Source organism: Argentina silus (assembly GCF_951799395.1).
Source record: "Argentina silus genome assembly, chromosome: 6".
Classification (NCBI taxonomy): Eukaryota; Metazoa; Chordata; class Actinopteri; order Argentiniformes; family Argentinidae; genus Argentina; species Argentina silus.
In genome coordinates, this window is record NC_139660.1 from 24,020,569 (window position 1) to 24,043,349 (window position 22,781).

A 22,781-nucleotide genomic window follows, 5' to 3' on the forward strand; every position below is an offset into this window, starting at 1 on the left:
AAGGATAATGTAGGTGAACATTCCTGCAGTAAGACTGATCATTTGATGGCCATGGACACCTGACACTCATTTATTTAAATTACATTTTTACACAATGACAATGTCAGAGAAAACTTCAGAAAACTATTAACTAGCTGGTTATCATTTTGTTTAATGAAACTACCAACATATACAGTACTGAAAACATAAAAAAGTAATACTTTTTCTTTATTATTTATTTTGCAAAAAGAAAATTCGTTTTTTTACACACTTTATTGGTCACTTGAAAACTATTTTTATGACAATTCCTGGCACTGCACTACGGCTCTGTGCTCTGAACTGTGTGTGTGTGTGTGTGTGTGTGTGTGTGTGTGTGTGTGATAATAACCTTGTGATAATGGACAATGAAGTCATCTTTATCTTAATCTAATTTTAAATCCATGAAGATGAATGACGGATCTTTTGTCACTTATTCAGATTTTGCCTTGAATGTTGACTCTATGGTTCATGATATAATGTTAATCGATTTCTTATCTCATTAGGCCACACAGTCCTTAGTTTAAAGGTAGACTCGGGGACATAACGTCATAGCAAACATGAAATAAAGGAGGGCAAGTCAGATCATTGAGTGGCATCTGTCACCTTGTCTAGCTAGAATGTAGTTAGTTCGCTAGTTATAGCGTTTATGATAAAACAAAGTTAAATCAGACAACAGGTATGAGAGTGATTCATGTAGCTAGCTTTATCTGATGATATTGTATTGTTTTGCTAAATAATGTACTTAAGATTTTGGGCACTAGCTAGCTAGGTGGTAGTACAGTAGTAGCCTTTTAGACTGTATACTGCTGCTATACTGTGTATGCTTTTTATTTTTTTGGGAGATGGTTTGGGTTATTTAAGAGGGTGCACTAAGCATGGATGTAGTACAAATATATCATCCTCTCTCCATCAGCCAGTAAGCCATGCAGTTCTTGTATAGTCCTTTAGTGAGCCTTTCCCTTGTGTATGTCTTGTTCTCCCACCACTCTCTAGTCCAGGGGTCTCAAACTCAACTTACCTGGGGGCCGCTGGAGGTAAAGTCTGGGTGAGGCTGGGCCGCATCAAGTATTCCACAAAAAAGGGGTTTCAAGTATTCCAAAAAAACCTGCCGTGAAGAGAAAGGTTGGCGACGAGCACAGACAATTTCAGGAAAAATTCGCTAATTCGCGTTGGCTAACAAACACCACCGGAAGCTGTCACGAGCCTGAGCTATGGTAGCCCATAAGTGATAAAAAAAAAAAAAAAAAAAAACGCCCAGGGCAACGACTCGGCAAAAAGGTGCGTGTGAGAAAAACGCGCGGGCCGCACTAAACAACACTAAACTTTGATGTCAAGTAGGGGGCCACAAAATTGGCCCGCGGGCCGCGAGTTTGAGACCCCTGCCTTAGAATGTAGCGGACGGATAAGCGCGGATTTGGATGTTAAACACAGCGCCCGCTCCAATACGATAGAAGTGAATACGCACCGACCAACGCGGACGGATGATCACGGCGAGGGAAATCATCAGTGGATGAAATGTTTTCGCTGACTGGCGGGGCAAGGGTGTGGGTTGGGTGGAGCTCCGCTGTTTGAGGCGAAAAATGACAAGGTTCCCAGAGGAATAAAAACAAAATAAAAATGAAATATCCCAGTGTTCCTAAGAAAACAAAGAACCCAAAACCATTTCAATGGAAACATCGGAGTTTACCTTGGAACGTTTGGAATTGTTCAAAACAGCGCCCGCTCTAACACGATCAAAGAGAATACGCACCTACCAACGTGTTGGCAGGAAGTGGCTGGAGAGGTCCACTGTTTGAGGCAAAAAAAAGACAGGGTTCCCAGCGGAAAAATGAATAAAAATTCCTCACAAAAAAAGGAACCCAAAACCATTTCAATGGAAACCATCGGAGTTTACCTTGGAACGTAGCGGACGGATGAGCGCGGCTTTGGAATTGTTCAAAACAGCGCCCGCTCTAACACGATGAAAGAGAATACGCACCTGCGGGAGATGTCCACTGTTTGAGGCGAAAAAAGACAGGGTTCCCAGCGGAAAAATAAATAAAAATGAGTTCCTCACAAAAAAAGGAACCCAAAACCATTTCAATGGAAACCATCGGAGTTTCCCTTAGAATGTAGCGGACGGATAAGCGCGGATTTGGATGTTAAACACAGCGCCCGCTCCAATAAGTTGAGTCAAATATACAATAGGTTAATGATAAATGAGTTCAAGTATGTGCGAAAGGCAAAACTTAACAAAAGAAATTATAAAGGTAGTGTATGACTCCAGGTCAACATATCTAGTTGGACCTCGTAGTGATAACGGTTAAACTGATACTGAAGTAGGCAACCAAACCATATTAATGTTTGACTGTATAATTCTTACTCAGAAATGATTGCTGAAGTAGGCCACCATATTAATGTTTTACTGTATAATTCATGTGGGCTAATGATAATTGTATACCATATGTACTAGATGTTAACTTTGAGAAAGGCCTAGATTTTTATGTTACGAAATTAGAAAAGAATTGCATAAGTCCACAATAAGAAGTGGCCTTGAGTCCAGTATGAGCAGGAGAGTGATAAGTATGTCTAGTAGACATAACAACAGGTGCCCTTAGGCCCATGACTAAGCATGAATTGCGAACTCAGGGTGATGTAATGAACTAGATAGAATTCTATGCTTGAATGAGAACTAGATCGAATTCTATGCCTGACGTAATGAATTAGATAAGAGAGGGTGGGGGTAAAGGAAAGCCCCATTGAAGATTATAAAAAGAGCTCCCTGGAGCAGTACATCGGTCATTCCCCGCTGCGGAGCGTAACACCTGAAGGACCGGAGCAGGAGTGAGTGTGTTGAAGATTACCCCCGAGTGGAAACTGGAGATTTTCATACTCTAGCAACCGAGCAGGAGGATCTCCTTGTCCAAAGCTCACACTCTGATTGAATTCTGACTGTCGGCCCCGCCACACTAGTACAACGGAGGACCTTGGCGGACCTTTGTTTATATATGTGGGGGGACATGCAGCGTTCGGCCTGTAGAGGGAGCTACAGGACCGTGGCCAGGGTTGTGTCGGCGAGGCTTCGTGGCACACCTGTTGCAAATGAAGCCTCGTTGGCTAGTGCTTAACATGTGTGTGCCTTTGTCATTTCAGGAGAGGGGCTGGGAACGAGACGAGACGACGACTGGAAAGTCACGAAACGTTGAGACGGGCTGAAAAGCCAAGATTAAATGTATATGCCAATAAACGGGACAAAATCCCTCACCGACATACTGCGTCTGCCTCTGTGTACAACAGACTTTATTACATTGGCGCCCAACCTGGGACACAGAAATGGAGACGCTAGCAACGGCAATTTCGAGGATATCGCTGATCCTGGAGCAGCAGACCATCCTGCAACAGACCCAGCAGGCCGCGGTGGGAGAGATGACAGCGGCGAGGGCTGAGGACCGTGCCCTCCTCCAGGACCTCGCCAGGGCCATCAGGCCGGCGCCGGAGACCGGGTCGGCACAAGGTCCCCCCAAGGTCCAGCTACAGAAAATGGGGGACCTGGACGATCCGGAGGCGTTCCTCGCGGTGTTCGAGGGGACGGCGAGGATCTCGGGGTGGCCGGACGGAGAGTGGGCCTACCATCTGCTGCCCCTCCTGTCAGGGGAGGCGCAGCTCGCGGCCCACAGCCTACCAGCGGCCGCCCAACGGGACTACCCGTCCCTGGCCCGGGCAATTCGGGACCGCCTGGGCCTCACACCGGAGGAGCACCGTCGCCGGTTTCGGGCCCTGACTATGGAGGAGGGGAGCCGGCCCTTCGCCTACGCCCAGCGGCTGCGGGACAGCGCGTGGCGGTGGCTGGACCCAGGGAACAACTCGGCGGAGGAGGTCGGGTACCGGGTAGTCCTGGTACAGTTCCTCACGGGGCTCCCGGCCCGAACCGCCGCCTGGGTCCAGTACCACCGCCCCCAGGATCTCAAGACCGCCGTGGGATTAGCGGAGGACCATCTCTCCCTCCCACCACAGGGGCTGCAACGACCAACCCCGGCCCCGCACCAGGGGGCGGGGGGCCGGCGCCCAGGAGGAGCCGAGGGACCGGAAGGGGAAAGGCCGGCGCCCGCCCCGAGGACGAGATGGCAGGGGCGCACCCGTCCAGAGCCAGCCCTGGCCCCACATGTAGCACCCCGAGCGACAGGGGGGGTGTGTTGGCGATGCGGACGGCCGGGCCATGTGTAGGCCGAATGCCCGGCGATGGAGGTGGGGCAGGTCGTCCGCATCGGCGACATACCGGGCCCTCCCCCCGGACCAGGAGCGGCGTATCGTGTTCCGGTAAGGATACAGCATGATACGCACCAGGCGTTCTTGGATTCGGGCTGCATGCAGTCCATGATCCAGGAGCGCCTGGTTCGGCCGGGGGCATTGTTGAAGGCGTCGAGGGTGTTGGTGAAGTGTGTGCATGGGGACGTTCACGAATATCCGGTGGTCGCTATTGAAATTTATTATGAGGGAAAAAACATAGTGTACAGGCGGCGGTTAGCCCACGCCTCACGCATCCCCTGATTCTAGGTGTAGATTGGGAGGGGTTTCCTCAAGCGGTAAAGAAGGTTACCGGGATGCGTGCACGACAGCGAGGGAGGTGTGAGGCGTGTAATGTGCTCTGTGCTGAGGCGGCGCCTCGCGACACTGCCGGGGAGCCGGAGCCGGCGGGGGCGCCTCACCCCGAGATTTCCCCGCCAAACTATCCGCTGCTAGGCGACTTCCCCCTCGAGCAGTCTCGTGACGAGACCCTAAGATCGGCCTTTGACCAAGTGATAGCAATTGATGGTACTTTGATACGGCCAGACACAGTGCGCGCCCACCCCTATTTTGCGATTATCAGCGACAGGTTATATAGAGTAAGTCGTGACTCACATAGTCAGGAGGAAGTAACCCAGTTGTTGGTTCCCCGCAGCCGCCGCGAAATGATCTTCCAGGCGGCTCATTTCAACCCCATGGCGGGCCATTTAGGGTATGATAAAACACTGAACCGTATAATGGTTCGATTTTATTGGCAAGGAATTCGGGCAGAGGTGCATAGGTGGTGCGCTTCCTGTCGCGAATGTCAATTGGTAAATCCCCCAGCCATTCCACGGGCCCCGTTGCGGCCCTTACCATTGGTCGAGAACCCATTCGACCGCATTGCCATGGATATTATCAGGCCATTTGATCGGTGTACACAGGGGTATCGATTTGTGTTGGTCTTGATAGATTACGCAACCCGATACCCCGAGGCAATACCGCTGCGCAATATTTCTGCCACGAGTGTAGAGCAGGCATTGTTTCAAGTAATCTCCTGCGTGGGAATCCCGAAAGAGATTCTCACCGACCAGGGCACTAATTTTATGTCACGCACCCTCAAGCAGAGGGTGGTGAAAACTGCCCAACGCATCACCGGTTCCTCACTCCCCTCCATCGAGGCTGTCCAGGGCAAACGATGCTTGCGTAAGGCACGCAGCATCGTCAAGGACATCTCTCACCCCAACCATAGACTTTTCACCCCACTCCCCTCCGGGAGGCGCTACAGGTCTCTCCGCACCCGAACCAGTAGGTTCAGAGGCAGCTTCTTCCCTGCGGCTGTCACCCTACTGAACTCGAACACTGCACCGACCTGACAACCTACTACCCCTGCAACCCCCCCCCCCCCGGACAATTGCACTATTGCACTATTACTCCCCTCCCCTCCCCTGCTCTTACTCATACCACTGCTCTTCTGTACATACCTGTCCATACTGTTCATACTGCACATAATGCACATATCCTTATATTTTCTTTAATACTACTGCACATACTGTACATACCTGTTTATACTGTTTATACGGCATTCCATATTCATATTTATATTTATTCTGCTATCTACCTCATGCTACTGTTAATACATATATACTGCTAGACTGCATTACCCATACAGCTCATATGCTGCTACACTGTTCATACTGTAACTATTTATTCTGCTATAATGCTACTGTACTCATATACTGCTATACTGCACTGCTATATTATACTGCACTACTACTGATCATATATTGCACTACCTGTAAATACTGTTCATTGCACTTTCTGCTATTTTGCACTTCTGGTTAGACGCTAACTGCATTTCGTTGTCTCTGTACTTGTACTCTGCACAATGACAATAAAGTTGAATCTCTAATCTCTAATCTAATCTCTAATAATGGCTCGATTTTATTGGCCGGGAATTCGAGCAGAGGTGCGTAGGTGGTGCGCTTCTTGTCGTGAATGTCAGTTGGTAAATCCCCCGGCCACTCCACGGGCCCCCTTGCGGCCCTTACCATTGGTCGAGAACCCAGTCGACCGCATTGCGATGGATATTATCGGGCCATTTGACCGGAGTACACAGGGATATCGATTTGTGTTGGTCTTGATAGATTACGCCACCCGATACCCCGAGGCAATACCGCTGCGCAATATCTCTGCCAGGAGTGTAGCGCAGGCATTGTTTCAAGTAATCTCCCGCGTGGGAATCCCGAAAGAGATTCTCACCGATCAGGGCACTAATTTTATGTCACGCACCGTCAAGGAACTGTATGGCTTGTTGAACATCAAGGCGATTCGAACCAGTGTGTACCACCCGGCCACTGATGGCCTTTGTGAGCGGTTCAATCGGACCTTGAAGTCAATGATCCGGAAGTTTGTACACGAGGATAGTCGGAATTGGCATAAATGGCTAGATCCCCTGTTGTTTGCGGTACGGGAAGTCCCCCAAGCTTCCACCGGGTTTTCCCCGTTTGAATTACTCTACGGGCGCAAGCCCCGGGGTGTCCTAGACCTTCTTAAAGAAAATTGGGAGGAAGGGTCCACGCCCTAGGGGTTATCTCATGCGAGCATTTGCTGCAAGCCCAGGAGCGTCAGAAACGCCTATACGAGAGGGGAACTACCCTACAAGAATTTACACCGGGAGACAAGGTGCTCGTACTGTTACCCACCTCCAGCACGAAATTACTCGCGAAGTGGCAAGGGCCGTTTGTGGTCACACGTCGCATGGGGGACGTGGATTATGAGGTAGTACGCTCGGACCGGGGGGATAGCTTGCAGGTGTATCACGTCAATCTCCTAAAAAAATGGAACAACGTGGTCACTGTTGCTCTGGCTACAGTAATTCCAGAGAGAGAGGAGTTCGGTCCGGAAGTCCCAAAATCGAAAGTTAGCACTCCGGTCGGTATTGATAACCATCTCTCTGCTAGCCAGGCCACGGACGTTGCAGATTTGCAGGCTAAGTTCGCCAACGTGTTCTCTCCCCTGCCCGGTCGGACTACGCTCATCGACCACCATATAGAAATGCAGCCGGGTTTAACGGTGCGCACGCGTCCCTATAGGTTGGGTATCCGATGCCCCGGGTTGACGAGCTCTTGGACCGGCTTGGTACGGCCAAGTACTTCACGACATTGGATTGCACGAAGGGATACTGGCAGATTCCACTCTCGCCGGTGTCCCGGGAGAAAACGGCATTCTCCACTCCGCTCGGGCTGTTCCAGTTCACAGTGCTCCCTTTCGGGTTGTTCGGAGCCCCAGCCACTTTTCAGCGCCTCATGGACCGTATTCTGCGGCCGCACTCTGCCTATGCTGCGGCCTACCTAGATGACATTGTCATTCACAGTGACACCTGGGCGCAGCATGTGCAGAGTGTGGCTGCTGTTCTGCGGTCCCTGAGGCAGGCAGGGCTGACGGCCAACCCGAAAAAGTGCGTGATCGGGCGGAGGGAGATCCGGTATCTGGGGTACCACTTGGGTCGGGGGGAGGTGCGGCCGCAGATTGAAAAGACTGCGGCCATCGCCGCCTCTCCTCGGCCCAAGACGAAGAAGGACGTGAGGGCCTTCCTGGGGCTGGCTGGCTATTACCGGCAGTTCGTGCCGGGGTTTTCAGAGCTGGCCAGTCCCTTGACGGACCTCACCCGGAAGGGTGCCCCGGATCCGGTCCAATGGTCGGGCCAGTGCCAGGGGTCGTTCGAGGCCCTTAAGGGAGCTCTTTGTGGAGAAACGGTCCTGTATGCGCCTGATTTTAACCTCCCTTTCTCCCTACAGACGGACGCATCGGATAGAGGGCTGGGAGCAGTGCTGACCCAGCGCGTGGAGGGGGCTGACCGGCCGGTGCTGTACCTGAGCCGCAAGCTTTCGGAGAGGGAGGGCCGGTACAGCACGGTGGAGAAGGAGTGCCTGGCCATCAAGTGGGCGGTCGGCGCCCTCCGCTACTACCTGCTGGGTCGCGCTTTCACCCTCTACTCCGACCATGCTCCCCTCCAGTGGCTCCACCGCATGAAGGATGTGAACGCGAGGATCACCCGGTGGTACCTCGCGTTGCAGCCCTTCAATTTTTCTTGTCGTGCACAGACCGGGGGCGCAGATGGTCGTGGCAGACTTCCTCTCCCGTGCAGGGGGGGGGGGAGTAGGTTGTCGGCCGTCGGGTCCCCGGCCTGTGTCGGTCGGTGGGGGTATGTGGGGGGACATGCAGCGTTCGGCCTGTAGAGGGAGCTACAGGACCGTGACCAGGGTTGTTGCAAATGAAGCCTCGTTGGCTAGTGCTTAACATGAGTGTGCCTTTGTCATTTCAGGAGAGGGGCTGGGAACGAGACGAAGTTTTCCCCGAGACGACGACTGGAAAGTCACGAACGGTGAGACGGGCTGAAAAGCCAAGATTAAATGTATATGCCAATAAACGGGACAAAATCCCTCACCGACATACTACGCTTGCCTCTGTGTACAACGGACTTTATTACAATATAACAACAGCTCTGGCGGATAGATGTACCAGCTACGCTCTGATCCAGTGACACTGGGCCTTCTCTAAATTTCACAGGCAGAGTAGGGAGAGACTGATTTTATTCTTTTCTAATTTTTATCATTTTTTGAATACTAGCATTCTACCATATAATCACTCTGCCTGTAATGCTGTAATGTTTTAAGCCATCATTAATTTATATTTTTAGTCATTCCATCCCTCATAAGCCTTTTACCTCCTCCTGGTAACATAAAATATTATAGATTGCTGTGCATAATACATCTTAGGATCTGAAGGGTTATATCTGGCCTCTTATTACCTCCTTTGGGTAAATTATCCTTACCGATAAACCCTTTATCCGCAACCACACCAACTGGCACTCATATAAGATTAGAGCGGTCGTTAACCATAGAGACTACCCACTTCGGTGTACAGTTTTTAGGTTTGGGGAGATTTTTCAGTTCAGCTGAGGTGGGTAGAGGAAGATATGGGAGGAACTATGGGATGTAGACCGTTAACAGCGGAGTGAATCTAATCGACACCAACCTACATAGGACCAGTCAGCATCTGACAGGGTCCACAACTGTTATAAGATCTGAGGTTGGTCGGGGGTTCTGTATTGAGCCTATTCCCGGGAGACAACCTACCAACGTGATGGAATAAAGTGGGCTGGAGATCCAATGTTTAAGGCAAAAAAAGACAGGCTTCTCTGGAATATGAAAATAAAATTAAAATAAAATATCCCCGTGTTCCTCTCAAGGAACCCAAAACCATTTCAATGGAAACGATCGGAGTTTCCCTTCTAATGTAGCGGACGCATGAGCGCGGTCTGGCAAATATTCAACACAGCGCCAGCTCTTATACTATCGAAGTGAATACGCACCGACCAACGCGGACAGATGATCACGGCGAGGGAAATCATCAGTGGATGAAATGTTTTCGCTGACTGGCGGCGCAAGGGTGTGGGTTGGGTGGAGCTCCGCTGTTTGAGGCGAAAAATGACAAGGTTCCCAGAGGAATAAAAACGAAATAAAAATGAAATATCCCAGTGTTCCTAAGAAAACAAAGAACCCAAAACCATTTCTTATATTCTTAAATCAAGTTATTCACTTAGTATTACTCAGTATTTCCTCAATGCAAAAAACAGCAATAGTGGTACTTGTTTGCTGGCAATTAATAGACAAGGCATATTTGTCACAAAAAAAGTGAATTACATTTGGTTAAATTGCTCCAGAACACTAAATAGATAGCAGAAAATAATATATTGATGCTAACAAGTCTGCTTTTCTGATCAGCCAATATAATGTATTTTATTATTTAAAAAAAAAGAAGATTTTTAACGTGTTGAAACTGAAACTGAACATGTACAAGGACAGTAGACATATAATAGTTAAGAGAATTTATTTTAAATCCAGTCCTGCCAACTATATAGAGTTATCAATAACACTTATAAATCACATTGCAATAAAACATGTAATGTAGAAATATTATATTCAAATCAGTCTGAGTTTTTGTGTCCACGTGTGTCCATGAAGTGCTTCAACAGAACACAATGTTCTGGTTAGGACACTTGCTGTCTGAGGTTCTTGCATTTTATTGTATTATTCTTATTATTCTTTCTACCACACTAATAAAAACATTTTTACTGTGCAATTTCTTTTGTAACGCAGGCTTATAGGCCTACTCTGCATGTGCTTCAAGTGTAGGCCTGACCCTGACTTTTAGGTTGTGCGCGAGGGGCTATGTCTGCCTGTGTCTGAAGCTTTAGAAATGGAATGAACAACCTGTTGATTTGTCATTTCTTTTTTGGGATAAAAAGGAGAAAATGAATTATCCCAAGGTACACAGACCCTCCACTGGTTTGTTCAAATAAACCTATTATGATAATTGATAAAAGTCACGTATGTGTTGTTATCAAATGACACAGTATTAGGAAATCTGAAATGTCCGGGAACTGCTACGAAAATAGTAAACAACTGAAATTCTGAAATTACACTGATTGGCCCAAGGGGGATTCATGGGGGACAAGTCACCAACAGAACTACAGAGGCTTGTAGAACTACTGTAGACTTGTTTATAATTACAATGTTAATCTGTTTCTCGTTAAATCTGTCCTAAAAAGTCAAGCTACACATTACTTTTAAAGTAAACTAAAAGTACTTAAAGCTTTGAATCCTAAGCAACCTGCCCAGTGGTGAGTACATGTTGTTTGAAGTACAGTAGACCAACATACAGCACTATAGCAGGTATTAAAGCTGCATGCTGGAAAACCTTGTTAGTGCATAGTTATGGGTGGTGGTGTTCATTCTGAATTTCCTGTCTTTTGCGTCTTTTGACAAGCCATAACTTCTCACTTGAAACATAGTTCTTGGTCATTAATTTAGTTTTTTACACCAGAAGGTGATCTGCTGTTAAATTAGAAACATGTGATCCCTAGAATGTGAGACAATAAATAATTCTATTAGAAAAGCTCAAACATTTAAGAACGAGGCTTATTCATAAATGTGACAGTGGCTGACATGTTTGGATACAAAACAAATCTTGCAACAATATGCGTGGGTATAGAGTTGGTTGGTTGTGTGGTTGAGAGTGGTTTCAGTGGTGTAGAACTGGTAGCAAAGAGAGTGCCTTGTTGTGTAATCCATTCAAAGAATTTGTTCTGCAGGTCTCCTGTTGTTTTTATTCATGAGTTCTGAAAGTTCCATAGCAGTTGCAGAATAAATGGCAGCTCTCAGAATGTTGGCCGAAACAACATTCAACTATATTAACTGTATGAGAGTTTTTGCAGTTACAAATAGCGTAGTAGTTCAAATAGGTTAATAGTTATAAGACAGCTTTTATCAGGTTTGATCATTTGGACTTTTTGGCACATTTTACAGTTGGATTGGTGTGAAAGATGTAAGAGTAGCCGTCCAAAAATTTAATATTTTGGTTCCCATAGACCTCCATGTTAAAAAGTGCACTTTCAAGTTTGTATAGTTTGAAGGTATCAAAACCAAAAGTCATAGCAATGTGAGTTAGACCTCTCTGTAAGTTGTAAAGTTGGATTGTTGTGAATAGCGCTCTAGCGCTGGGAAGAATTGGAATAATAACTATGAAGTAAGTTCCTGAAGAGATTTTGTGGGCTTGCAAAGTCTTACTTTGATTAAATCCAACTGTGAAATAAGAAAAGAAAAGAAATACAATAGATTGAATGCAACACAAACATTTACTGAATGATTTAGGTGGGCTTCTGGGTCTTCCTGGAGGTCTTCTTGAAGGGGTTACACAGGCCCTTGTTGACAGCTGACACCATCCTCCTGAAGAGGGCCGCTAGAGACAGTGGGAGGGAGAGAGAGAGAGATTCACTTCGGTAGGCAACACTAAATTCATGTTTTAGAAAGATTACATTTGTCTTACATGTCTTTGACATTTGTTATAAATATTGTTGATTGTCCTATCAGCAGACTTACGGATGCAGTGTTCAACCTTCGGCTCCTGTGCTGCCTCTGGGGCCTGGCTTTCCTTCTTGTTGCTCTTCTTAGAGCGCTGTGAAAGAAACAAGTATTACAAAACAAAATAAATGGCAAAGATGGGCCTATCTGTAATTAATGGACTTGGTAAGATACCATAACTCCAAAAATATTATGTATAAGAAGATTGTGTATATAGTGTATACATTTACAGTTGTAATCTTTACAAAGAGAAATCAAACTTGGACTGGAATGTATATAATATAGTAAAATATGGTTTACCTTGAAGCTGGCCTTAAGCTGACTGAGTTTAGGGAGGAATCTGAGGAAACTGGACCTCCTCTTTCCTTTGGGCTCAGCCTGGATCTTCTCAGCCTCTCCCTCAGACCCAGTCGGCGACACACACATCCTAACTGACCCTGACGCTAAAGAATTAGTAGCCTTCACGCTACTCTGGCACCCACCGGTACCAAAGAGGGTGGGGCGGGGGGAACATGTGACATGATTGACGGCTGTCAGCCTCTCACTCAGAGGTGTTACCCTCTCTGGCTCCTCGGGCGACTCTGGCTCCAGAGAGACCGTGTCCATGACTTGGTGGACCATGGCCCTCGTGAACAGGTTCACAGTCTGGTTGTAGGACTGTGAGCTGCTCTTGGAGACCATGGAGCTTCTGCAGCTGGAAGAGACATCGGAGGAGGAGGCTTTCTGATCCAAGCCCCAGGTCATGGGAGGGACGAGGAGAGTAACCAACAGACGCTTCACTGACTCCTCAGCAAAAGCGTAGATTAGTTCAGAGGGACCGAGCCCCCTTGTAACTCTTCCTCCCTGTGTGTATTTTAACAGGACAGAGTCTGAGAGACTTCTGCCAGCTCCCACATGGTGCAGAGAGATGTTTCTGTGTTCAAACATCAGGCCCTTCAGTCGGTCTACTAGGTCACGGGACAGAGCCTGGACCTTACCTTGGGACAGGAGCTCCTCCAGTCTACTCAGAGGGGCAGTGAGGTCAGACCATGAGGAAGAGGCCTGCTGCAGCTCTGCAGGACTAAACATGGTGTCCACAATGGCAGCCATGGTGTCCCTAGCACCAGCCAATGACGATTCCAGCATCAAATCATTCTGATCATGATCATCACCATCTTTATCATCATCATCGCTCATGTCAATCGTTGAGCTACGCACAATAGAGCAACTTATGACTTTTTGCAGGTCAGATGGAGAGGGGGTCCCAGGGAGTGTGAAAGACATATCTTTCAATGTCCTCTCTGACCTCAACGTTTTAGAAGAGGACGTGGATGTAGAGGAGGTGGTTCTAGGTTCACTGTCTTCACAGTAAACCTTCTCTAAGTTCTCCAGCATATTTCCCACCAAGCTGTATAACCCAGAGAGCTCCCCTGTCCTATTCAACAGGTCTGACTTGGATATTTCATCCTGAGAACGCTTTTCTTGGCCTGCGCTAATGTAGCTATTTGGGTTTTGGGCTGGGGCCGCTTATGCACAGACAGAAAAACGCTAAACTTATGGCACAGACTCTTGTACAGCCTTTGTGCCGTTGACCAAATGTCCATCTCAGACACGCTAACCCCACTCTCAGAGGCCTCCGGGTCTCTAAAGCTGCCCAGCAGGACAGAGTCTGCGGGCCCAACAGTGGTGGAAGACTCACCTCTCTGGAAAAGGCTTTTTACACCATCAACAACGGTGCCAAAAATATCCACTGCTGCAGAGTCCGTACTGGCAGCAGACATGGTGGAGGAACCTTGTAAAAAGTCCAATTGGCTCCGGCTGACCCCACTGGTGAGAGACTGGGAGTCAAAGCACCTCAAGGACTTAATGAGGACCTTCCTCACAGTGCGAGTTCCCCTCCTCTTAAACCTATCGGACGTCAGGTCTCTAATGACCTCATTTGGAGTAATATTCACACCCTCCAATGACGTTGACTCAGAGGAGGATATGTCCTCTAGCCAGCCAATAATACCCTCAACAAACTGTGAGATAACCAAGGATTCATTTGACCATGTCATTGGCACTGAGGAGGACCCCTCCTCCTTTGACATGTCAGACCTAATCAACATCACAAGACTGCGAACCACCTTTTTAGTCTGGGTGTCCAGGAACACCTGACTGACCTGGGAGGTCCCTCTGAGTGGCTCGCTACGCCCCCTACGGAGCACCACTCCCGATGACCCCTGATCCCTTATGACCCCTGACCCCACCTCTGAGAGAATAGGCTGGCTCATGCTGGACTTAGGGGACTTTGCATTCGAATTGAAAACAGAGGCGGCATTAACTTCTGCCGATGCCAGAGGCTCTTCTCCCTGAAGCGGGACCTGATCCTGAGCCATAACCCCATAACGCGCATAAAACCCTCTAAGCTTACCCTGTAGTCTCTTAACGAGACCGATAAGGGCGGTTAAGGATTTGATGTATTTACCAGGCCAAGCTGACTGTGAAATCACCTTAAAATCAGAGGCGAACGTCTCAACGATTTCTGAGGCCTCACGTTCCACAACCAGGGGGCTCAGGCTGGTCTGGCTGGGCAGACAGACTGACGGCTCGGACTTACTGGTGAAGACATGGGCGGATACATCTCTGAGAGATCTAAGAAGCACCTCGCTCACTGACTTAGTGGCCTTAGTCTGAAACCCCTCACTACAGAGCCTCTCAATAGCTGGAATCGAGGGGGCAGTGGTTTTGGTGCTCGACTTTGTACTGAGTTCGGGGGATGATCTGTAAAATGATTGAGAACTTGCAAGCATTTCCTCAGAAGGGGAGGGGCTGTTGGAGGGTGTGAAAACCCATAGCTGGGATAGCACATCCCCCACAAAAACACCAGCCGTGAGGGATTCCTCAGAAGACCTACCGATAGAGGACTGGGACTCCACTTTTGCCATTGACTCAAATGTAGTCAGTATCCCCCCAATGACTTCCATGGTGCTCTCATCGAGGTGGGTTTGGGAGTCACATCCAGCCCTAAGTGACTGGGAACACTCGCTCAGAGAGAGGGTCTCTATGTCCTCAGAGTTGACCTCCTGCCGGGGCTCCTCGAGGGGTGATGACGTCACCAAATCTGCTCTGCCGGTGGCAGAGCCCGTGTTGAAGAACTCTGCCACTTTACTCTGCAGGTTGCTGTAGAGCCTCAACATGGCTGAGAAGACCCTCTGCCTCCTGCTGGGACGTCCGCCGGGCCGGTCGACGGAGGACGCAGTGTCATGATCTGTGCCTCCAGCCTGCATCATGCTGTCCCCCGCCTCCACGGCCTGTGCTGCTACATCCTTCACATCTGCCACAAACGTATCAATGATCTTGTTCGCCTCAGCGTCACAATGGGCGTGGAATGTGTTAGTGGAAGATGGCGAGGTGACATGAGAGCCATGCGCGTGGGTTAGGCTGGGACCAGCACTGGCAGGCCGGGATGACTGCACAGAGCCGCTCTCAGAAGATCCACTTCTCCGGAGAATTCCACTGACAGCCCTTGAGGCTTTTGTGTGGAACTCCCGACTCCCGATGATGGCGACGTCTTTCTGGCTCACTGTGCCCTCAGAGTCTCCAGTCTCTTCTGAGGAACGTGAGCCTCCCTGACATGAGTCATCTCGGTCGTCGCTTTGGGACAACATCTGTATTTTCAGTGCCACCTCCCTTAGCATTAATGCTGCATCCTGTCCGCCTCCCAATGTCTCCTTGCAGCTCTCCATTGTCTCAACAAGGGCGGCCATTACTTCACCTGCCATCGGAGCAAGAATCTTTTCACTTACCTCCATACTTACGTTTGCTGCGGGTGGCGATGCTGACGGACCCTGTCCAGTGACCCCAAACGCCTGAAGAGTGCCAGAGATCACGCGGACCATCTCCTCGGTGGCCGGCATGGCGTTCTTCTTCTCAGTCATCACTGGGGACGATCGTCCGGAAGTGGTGTAGGCTACGACCACCGAGAAGGCGGAGTTCAGCTGGCTGAGTGTTTCCCCCACCAGAGCTCTAGTCAGTTCTGGTGAGGAAGAAGTGTCGTCACCCAGGGCCTGGAGTACGGTGTCCGCCGTCACCCCAAAGAACACCTCGAGGGGGTCTCTCACAGGAGCCCTCTGCAGGGACGTCTTGGAGCTAGAAACACAAACATGAACGCTACAGTCTGATGTCTGAAACATTATGCCACACAATTATTGTAGCTTAAATTGACTAAATATGTTTACATTTGTAAATAATGTCTCCTATTCTGGATGTAATGATTATGGTCCTTTCCTAAGTTCTATTTTGCTTCAGTCTTAAACCTCCTGAGCCTAACGAGGCCTAACAATGAGGGTCTTTCTATGCTGTAGTTGATAAACCTTTAAAATTAGGTGCATCACAAAAATGGACAAGAGTGAGTAAAACACGTCCTCCAAACTGAACTTCACTGCAAAAGATGTTATGTATCTTATTACAGTTTAAATTCTATCTAAAAAAAACAAAAAAACATAAGAAATGAAATGTCAATGTGGGTCACCTTAAAAATGTAACAAAAACCATAGGCCCCTTAAAGAGTAGTTGGGAACCTTCATAAGTGGATGTGTAAATGAACCCTGGTCGACAGCTTACCTTGGGGAAGAGGAGAGGAGTGTGGGTCCAGCCTCCTGGTCCTGGGGGTTGGTACTGGAGGAGCGCTCTGGGTCTGACCCGGGGGCTGAAGCCTCCTCCTCCTCGCTGTCGCTCTGCTCTAAGATTTGCACCAGGGCTGGCAGGAAGACCCGGAAGGCCGTCTCACAGATGACCTTCACCACCCTGCGGCACAGTCGGCCCAGCTGCATCCTGGTTGTCTGTGGTTCCACAAGAACACAACATCATCATATTGCATGTGTTAGTGAAGTTAGGATGTATGGTATATTATGAAAATATATATTTTTATATATAGAAAATAAACACAAATCTGGACTGTTAGGTTAGAATGTTATGAACAAAGTGTGTTGCATTTGTGTATGAAACGTGTTATACAAATAAAGGTTGATTGGGTGATAATCAATCATTCAATCATTCAATCAATTACAACTCACAGGGTCTCTCATGCCCTTACGGATCACTCTCCATTGCCTGAATGATGAAGAAATAAGGAAATATTTTCAGCAGTTTGGTAGATATAGTCACAAAGTTACACACAATAACAACAACAAAGCTACACACAGCACACAATACCAACAGTTGTGAAAACACAACAGATGCACCGAACCCACAGAATGTCCACTAACTTTGTTATAGACACACTCAAACAGCACAGTCAGGGGAGGCTGATGGAGGTAGAAATCAGAGGACGGGCTCTTTGTAATGTGTGTTTGATACCATTCCTCATTCCATTCCATGCATTACAATGAGCCAGTCTTCCGATTTCTACCTCCACCAGCCTCCCCAGAGCACAATCCCCCTAAGATACCTCCATTACAGAGAGACATTAAACATACTTATCAGTCAGACTCCTCAGGAAGTTAATGAGGATGGGGTAGACCTCTTCTTCCTGGTCTGAAGGGGTTTTGGCACTCTGACGTGCCTTCTCCTCCAAGAGCTCAATCACTGCAGCTCGGTTCTCAAACCTTTCTGGAGACCGGGGCCCAGGCGGAGGGGAGGGAGCTGCTGGCAAATACAAGGAGACATAGAAAATTGTATGTAAAGACTAACTATCTATGGTTCACAGTTGACTGTATATTTCAAAGAAAAAATCAAAGTTGTATCCAAATACAGTATATATGGCCTCTATAGGATATTTCATCCAAATACAGATGATCTGAATGAAGAATTGTATGCATTGTAGTCTGTCTGAACAGAATAACACAATCTCCCCACCATCGGGAATCATTGTAACATTCTAAAGAGAATCTCTAACCTGTGTTAAATTATAAAGATAATCTCTAACCTGTGTTGGTGGCATTCTCAGCCATGGTCTTCTTGCCACTACTCTTTCTCTTGGCCTTCAAAGAAAACACACATCAGATCACACATAATAAAATCCAGTCAAATCAACACAATTACGAAATAGTTACCTCTTTTTTGTTCGGCATTGTCAAAACAAATATAAAAACACCGAAGATTGTCGTCTTACTTTAGCGTGAAACACGTTTGACAAAGCAGTGAGGGCTTTTTAACTTTATGATTGTACAGCGACTGACGCTGAAGCAGGTGTCACAAAACAATTATGACGTCACAATACGGCTGTTGCCATGGGACCATGCAACATGTGTAAAATCATGGTAGCTAATAATGATAGCTAACGATATTAATAATAGGAAATTACAAATAAATATAATAGCCTAATAATAATGATAATGACAATATTCCACACATTTTACATCCGTGTATTGGTTTTAAAGTTGGATATCAAAATCACTATAAAACATAGTCTAAGCAACATGCAGTTTCGTTGTATGTACATATTATATTACCGTATACTCTCCGGCCATTATATTCATAACAACAGCAATTGGCTGTTAATCATAAACTGTTTAAATAAAATCGCATTATCTGATGTCGGCCAAGATGAACAACTTTTTGAAGGACGATCAAAAAATATCCAAATTCACCTCAACCATAGCACACCTGCGTAGAGCCCTGCGCGGGACTGTTTTCTTCATCCCGCTCCCGCCCGCTCTCACTGAATTTCTGACCATTACCGCCCGCGACCGCAGGGTGCGTGTTACACTCCCGCCCGCTCCCGCAGTGTGTATGTCCACTCCCGCCCGTGTCCGCAAAACTCTGAGAATTTCTGCCCGCACAATAATAGAGATGCATTGATTTTGTGTCTTCTCCTGTCCCGCAGGAGAAAACACGTAATGTTATAGGCTATTAATAAAGAGATTCATGGGGTTGTTTGTTTCGTTTCCCTGGCCTGCATGTATTTTGACGCGCTTCTATTTCGTCAAAGCCCTACGTGAAATGTGAGCAGCACTTCCAGAGCTTCCGAAGCTAGGCTATAGTGTTAGCTAGCCTAGACTACATCCCGATCCCGCAGTGTTTTTTTTAGCCGCCCGTTCCCGCCCGCAGCAAAGTTCAAACCGCCCGCTCCCGCGAGATTTGCGTTGGGTCCCGCGGGACCCGGCGGGACCCAATCCCAATGCAGCCCTCTACAGTGTACAGTGTACAGCTGCTGTTACAGTGTAGGCCCATAACATAATAGGAAGGATGCTTTTAGCTCGGCCAATAGCCCTACATGATGTACACATTAATGCTTTAAGCACTTCGCAAAACCGATTAATTTCAGAGATTAACAAATAGTATCAGAAGTGTACAGTGAAGAGCTATTCTAAAATCAATCAGAGTTCATTTCAAAATCTCTTAATTAATATTAAAAGAATGTTATAGCCTAAAAGAAAATGTATTCCACTACAATAGCGTATAATATATCTCTGTGCAAGTACACCTGACCCGCTCCTCACTATCGGCCTAATTGGGCAGAAATCCCCAGTCATATGCTAGCCTGTCTATTTGATTGTCCTGCACGCTGTTCCTTACCTTCTTGTTATTCATATTTGCGTTGATTGGCAGGTTCGGTTACTCCTCGGTGTGTCGGTGATTATGGCTCGTTAATGAACTGATCAGAGTTATGACCAGGCGATAATGACTGACGGTAACAACATAAGCAGCAACTTTTATAACTGTATTATGACGTCACAGTGCCGCGATGGAGCAGAGAGGGGCAGCTGTGTGTGTGTGTGTGTGTGTGTGTGTGTATGTGTGTTTGGGGGGGGGGGGGGAGTTTGAGGGGGGTTATAAAATGCTTAACACACACACACACGCACACACACACACACACACACACACACACACACACACACACTCACACTCACACTCACACTCACATTCCCATATCAGGATTCGCTTAGTTCCTATCAGTGTTTAGGACTGCTGGGTCATGGGTGATAAACGTGTGTAGAATCACTATAATAATAATAGTCCATGTTGGATTATTACAATGTGGACACTTGTGACTTCTCATTCTTCACCCGTAGAGGGCAGCACCCCCACAGGCCAATAGAGTCTACTAAACACCAATAATAGGAAAGAAGCACTACCTGTTCAATAAAATCAGATACACTTTATTTCTAAAACAATTACAACAAGAATGTATTTTACAAAATTATTCAAAATATACAGCACATTTTCAATGGTAGGAAATTTGTGTCATTGAGCCAAAAAGTTAAAATGAAATGACATGAGTATTGACGTGAGTAAATCGAAATCGTTCCAAGCACCGTTGTTGAAGTCATGTTACTAGTGGTTTGGCTACTTGTCTCAGTCAATGTCTTGGAATTATTATTTGTCACAAAGACTAAACCAGCACATCACACATGCTTAGAACGCATTATATTTAGAGAGAATTTTGATCTCATGGATGGTCAGTCCTTGCAGGCAAAGGTCTGTCTATGAAATTGAGAGTTGTTACGTTTCTCCCTGAGCTGTTTACCAAAAAAAGTGACGGGGAGCCGCTGTGTTCAGTTCAGTTCAATTTTATTATCATTATATTGAATTCAAGTATACAATGCAACGAAATGCTTGGGGCCGGTGGCCGGATACAGGGGGGTGCTGGGTCGGGCTACGCCCCCCCAGTCAAGTCCTCCCTCTACCACGCTCACAGCCAAAACCTTATTTTTATTTTCGTGTAAAACGTCTGGAAACCAACCATTGAATTCCTTTCTTCAAATAGTTTTTACAATAGTTTCTGATTGGCTGGTTGGTAAACGCAAAGCTCCGCCTCAATCCTCACTGATAAAACTCCGAAACAAACCAATCGACTGCTCACTCAAAGTCAACTGTGGTTGCAAATTTGTCTTGTCAAGTGCTTCTGTAGTAGACAGCTATGTTAGCCCAAGCAAGGAGAACGCTATTAAAAGCATAGTCTGATCATCAATTTTTTCATTGGTTTTATTTGTTGAACCGTTTCAGTTTTTAGTACCGGTAGTTAGATTTCTCTAACACAAGGCTGTCGGCAGGGGTGTCAAACTAATTTTCACCCCGGGCCACAACAGCATCATGGTTGCCCTCAAAGGGCCGGTTGTAACTGTAAGACTGTATAGATGTTACTTCTCCTTAACATATTGTAACAAATAACTGTCTGCATTTGATTATTATTTATTCAAGTGTACAAATATTGTACATGCATTTACATAAATGTAAAAATCTATGTAAGCACATTGCACTGTTATTATAACATAAATCCCTTTAATTTATCAGGTTAAGAAACCCACATTACTCCATCAATCAAAGATCAAACTTTTCAAGTGAATAACAAAGACAAATATGATTAAACAAGTTATTACAAATCAACTTTTTTAAAATTGTACTCCTTCATCACCGACACTGCCTCGTAACACAGAAGACATATCGGTTTTTCTCCTTGAAGCAAAAACATGTATTCGCCTTCCCACCTTTCATTAAATTGCCTTCCCTCTGCATCGACGTTTCTCTTCTTGGACATTTTGGGATTATTTGTAGATCTTTTTCATATCCATCACCGGTTTAGTCAAACGCCGATATGCGATCTAGCGGCAGGATCCCGTCATTTCGCGGGTCACAAATTTGACATGCATTGTGGTCACTACGCTGTAAAGCAGCGTAGATTTTTATTTTAAGACAATTATGTACTTTTTAAGCTCTCGCGGGCCACATAAAATGACGTGGCGGGCCGGATTCGGCGCGCGGGCCTTGAGTTTGACACATGTGGTTTAGAGTTTGAGAATAAATGATTAACCGCCTCTGCTTTTTGATAACATTTATGTTTTAATTCGCTTATCAGCCAAAAGCCTGGCCCACTTGTTTTGTTATACAGGTAAGAAATGTAGTCCACAATCAAATTCATAGAGCTCTCCGGATGCAAAGACTAACTGAAACCCGGTTTGATAGGGTAAGACAGTTGTACACATTTTCTCTGAGAATCATTGATTATATTAATGGAAATTACGTTTTTTAGTTTTTTTTCAATAAGTGTACAATACAAATCAAGGACAATACATACAACAACAATAAACATATATTCACCCGGGTCTAAAAGAAAATAAAGAAAATGAAAAAACAACAACAGGGTAGTTAAAATTAGCAAAGCATATAAAGTACAGTTCATGAGACACAGATGATTGATTTAAGGACACAAGTTATCACTCAAAATGTTTTTCTGGCACTATCGCACTTGAACAACTAAAACATTTACAGACCATGGACCATAAAGTTACAATGTGAAAATTACTAGGGTGGAAATTAACAACAATAAAAGACAATCTGTACTTTAACCTCATATTAATGGTTTGATTTAAAATCCAAGCCTTATATAGAGTCAAAAGAAGAAAAAATGCTTTACTGTCCAAATACAAATGCAGAGCACTGTATATCGCCATATAATGATATAGGAACAAATTAAAGAGAGTTAAAGAAATGCTACAGGATTTGTGTTTCTAATGATTTTTGGCTTAATATGATGCTAAATGATTTTTTGTATAGTTTTCAGCCACTCTAAAATGAGTGCTCACAAGCCAAAAACGGGTCTCTGTATTACCTGATTGGACAGAGGGGCAGACCTCTCCACCTCCATGACCAAAAGCTTATTTAGCAAAAGTTTGTTGGCTTTAAACTTAA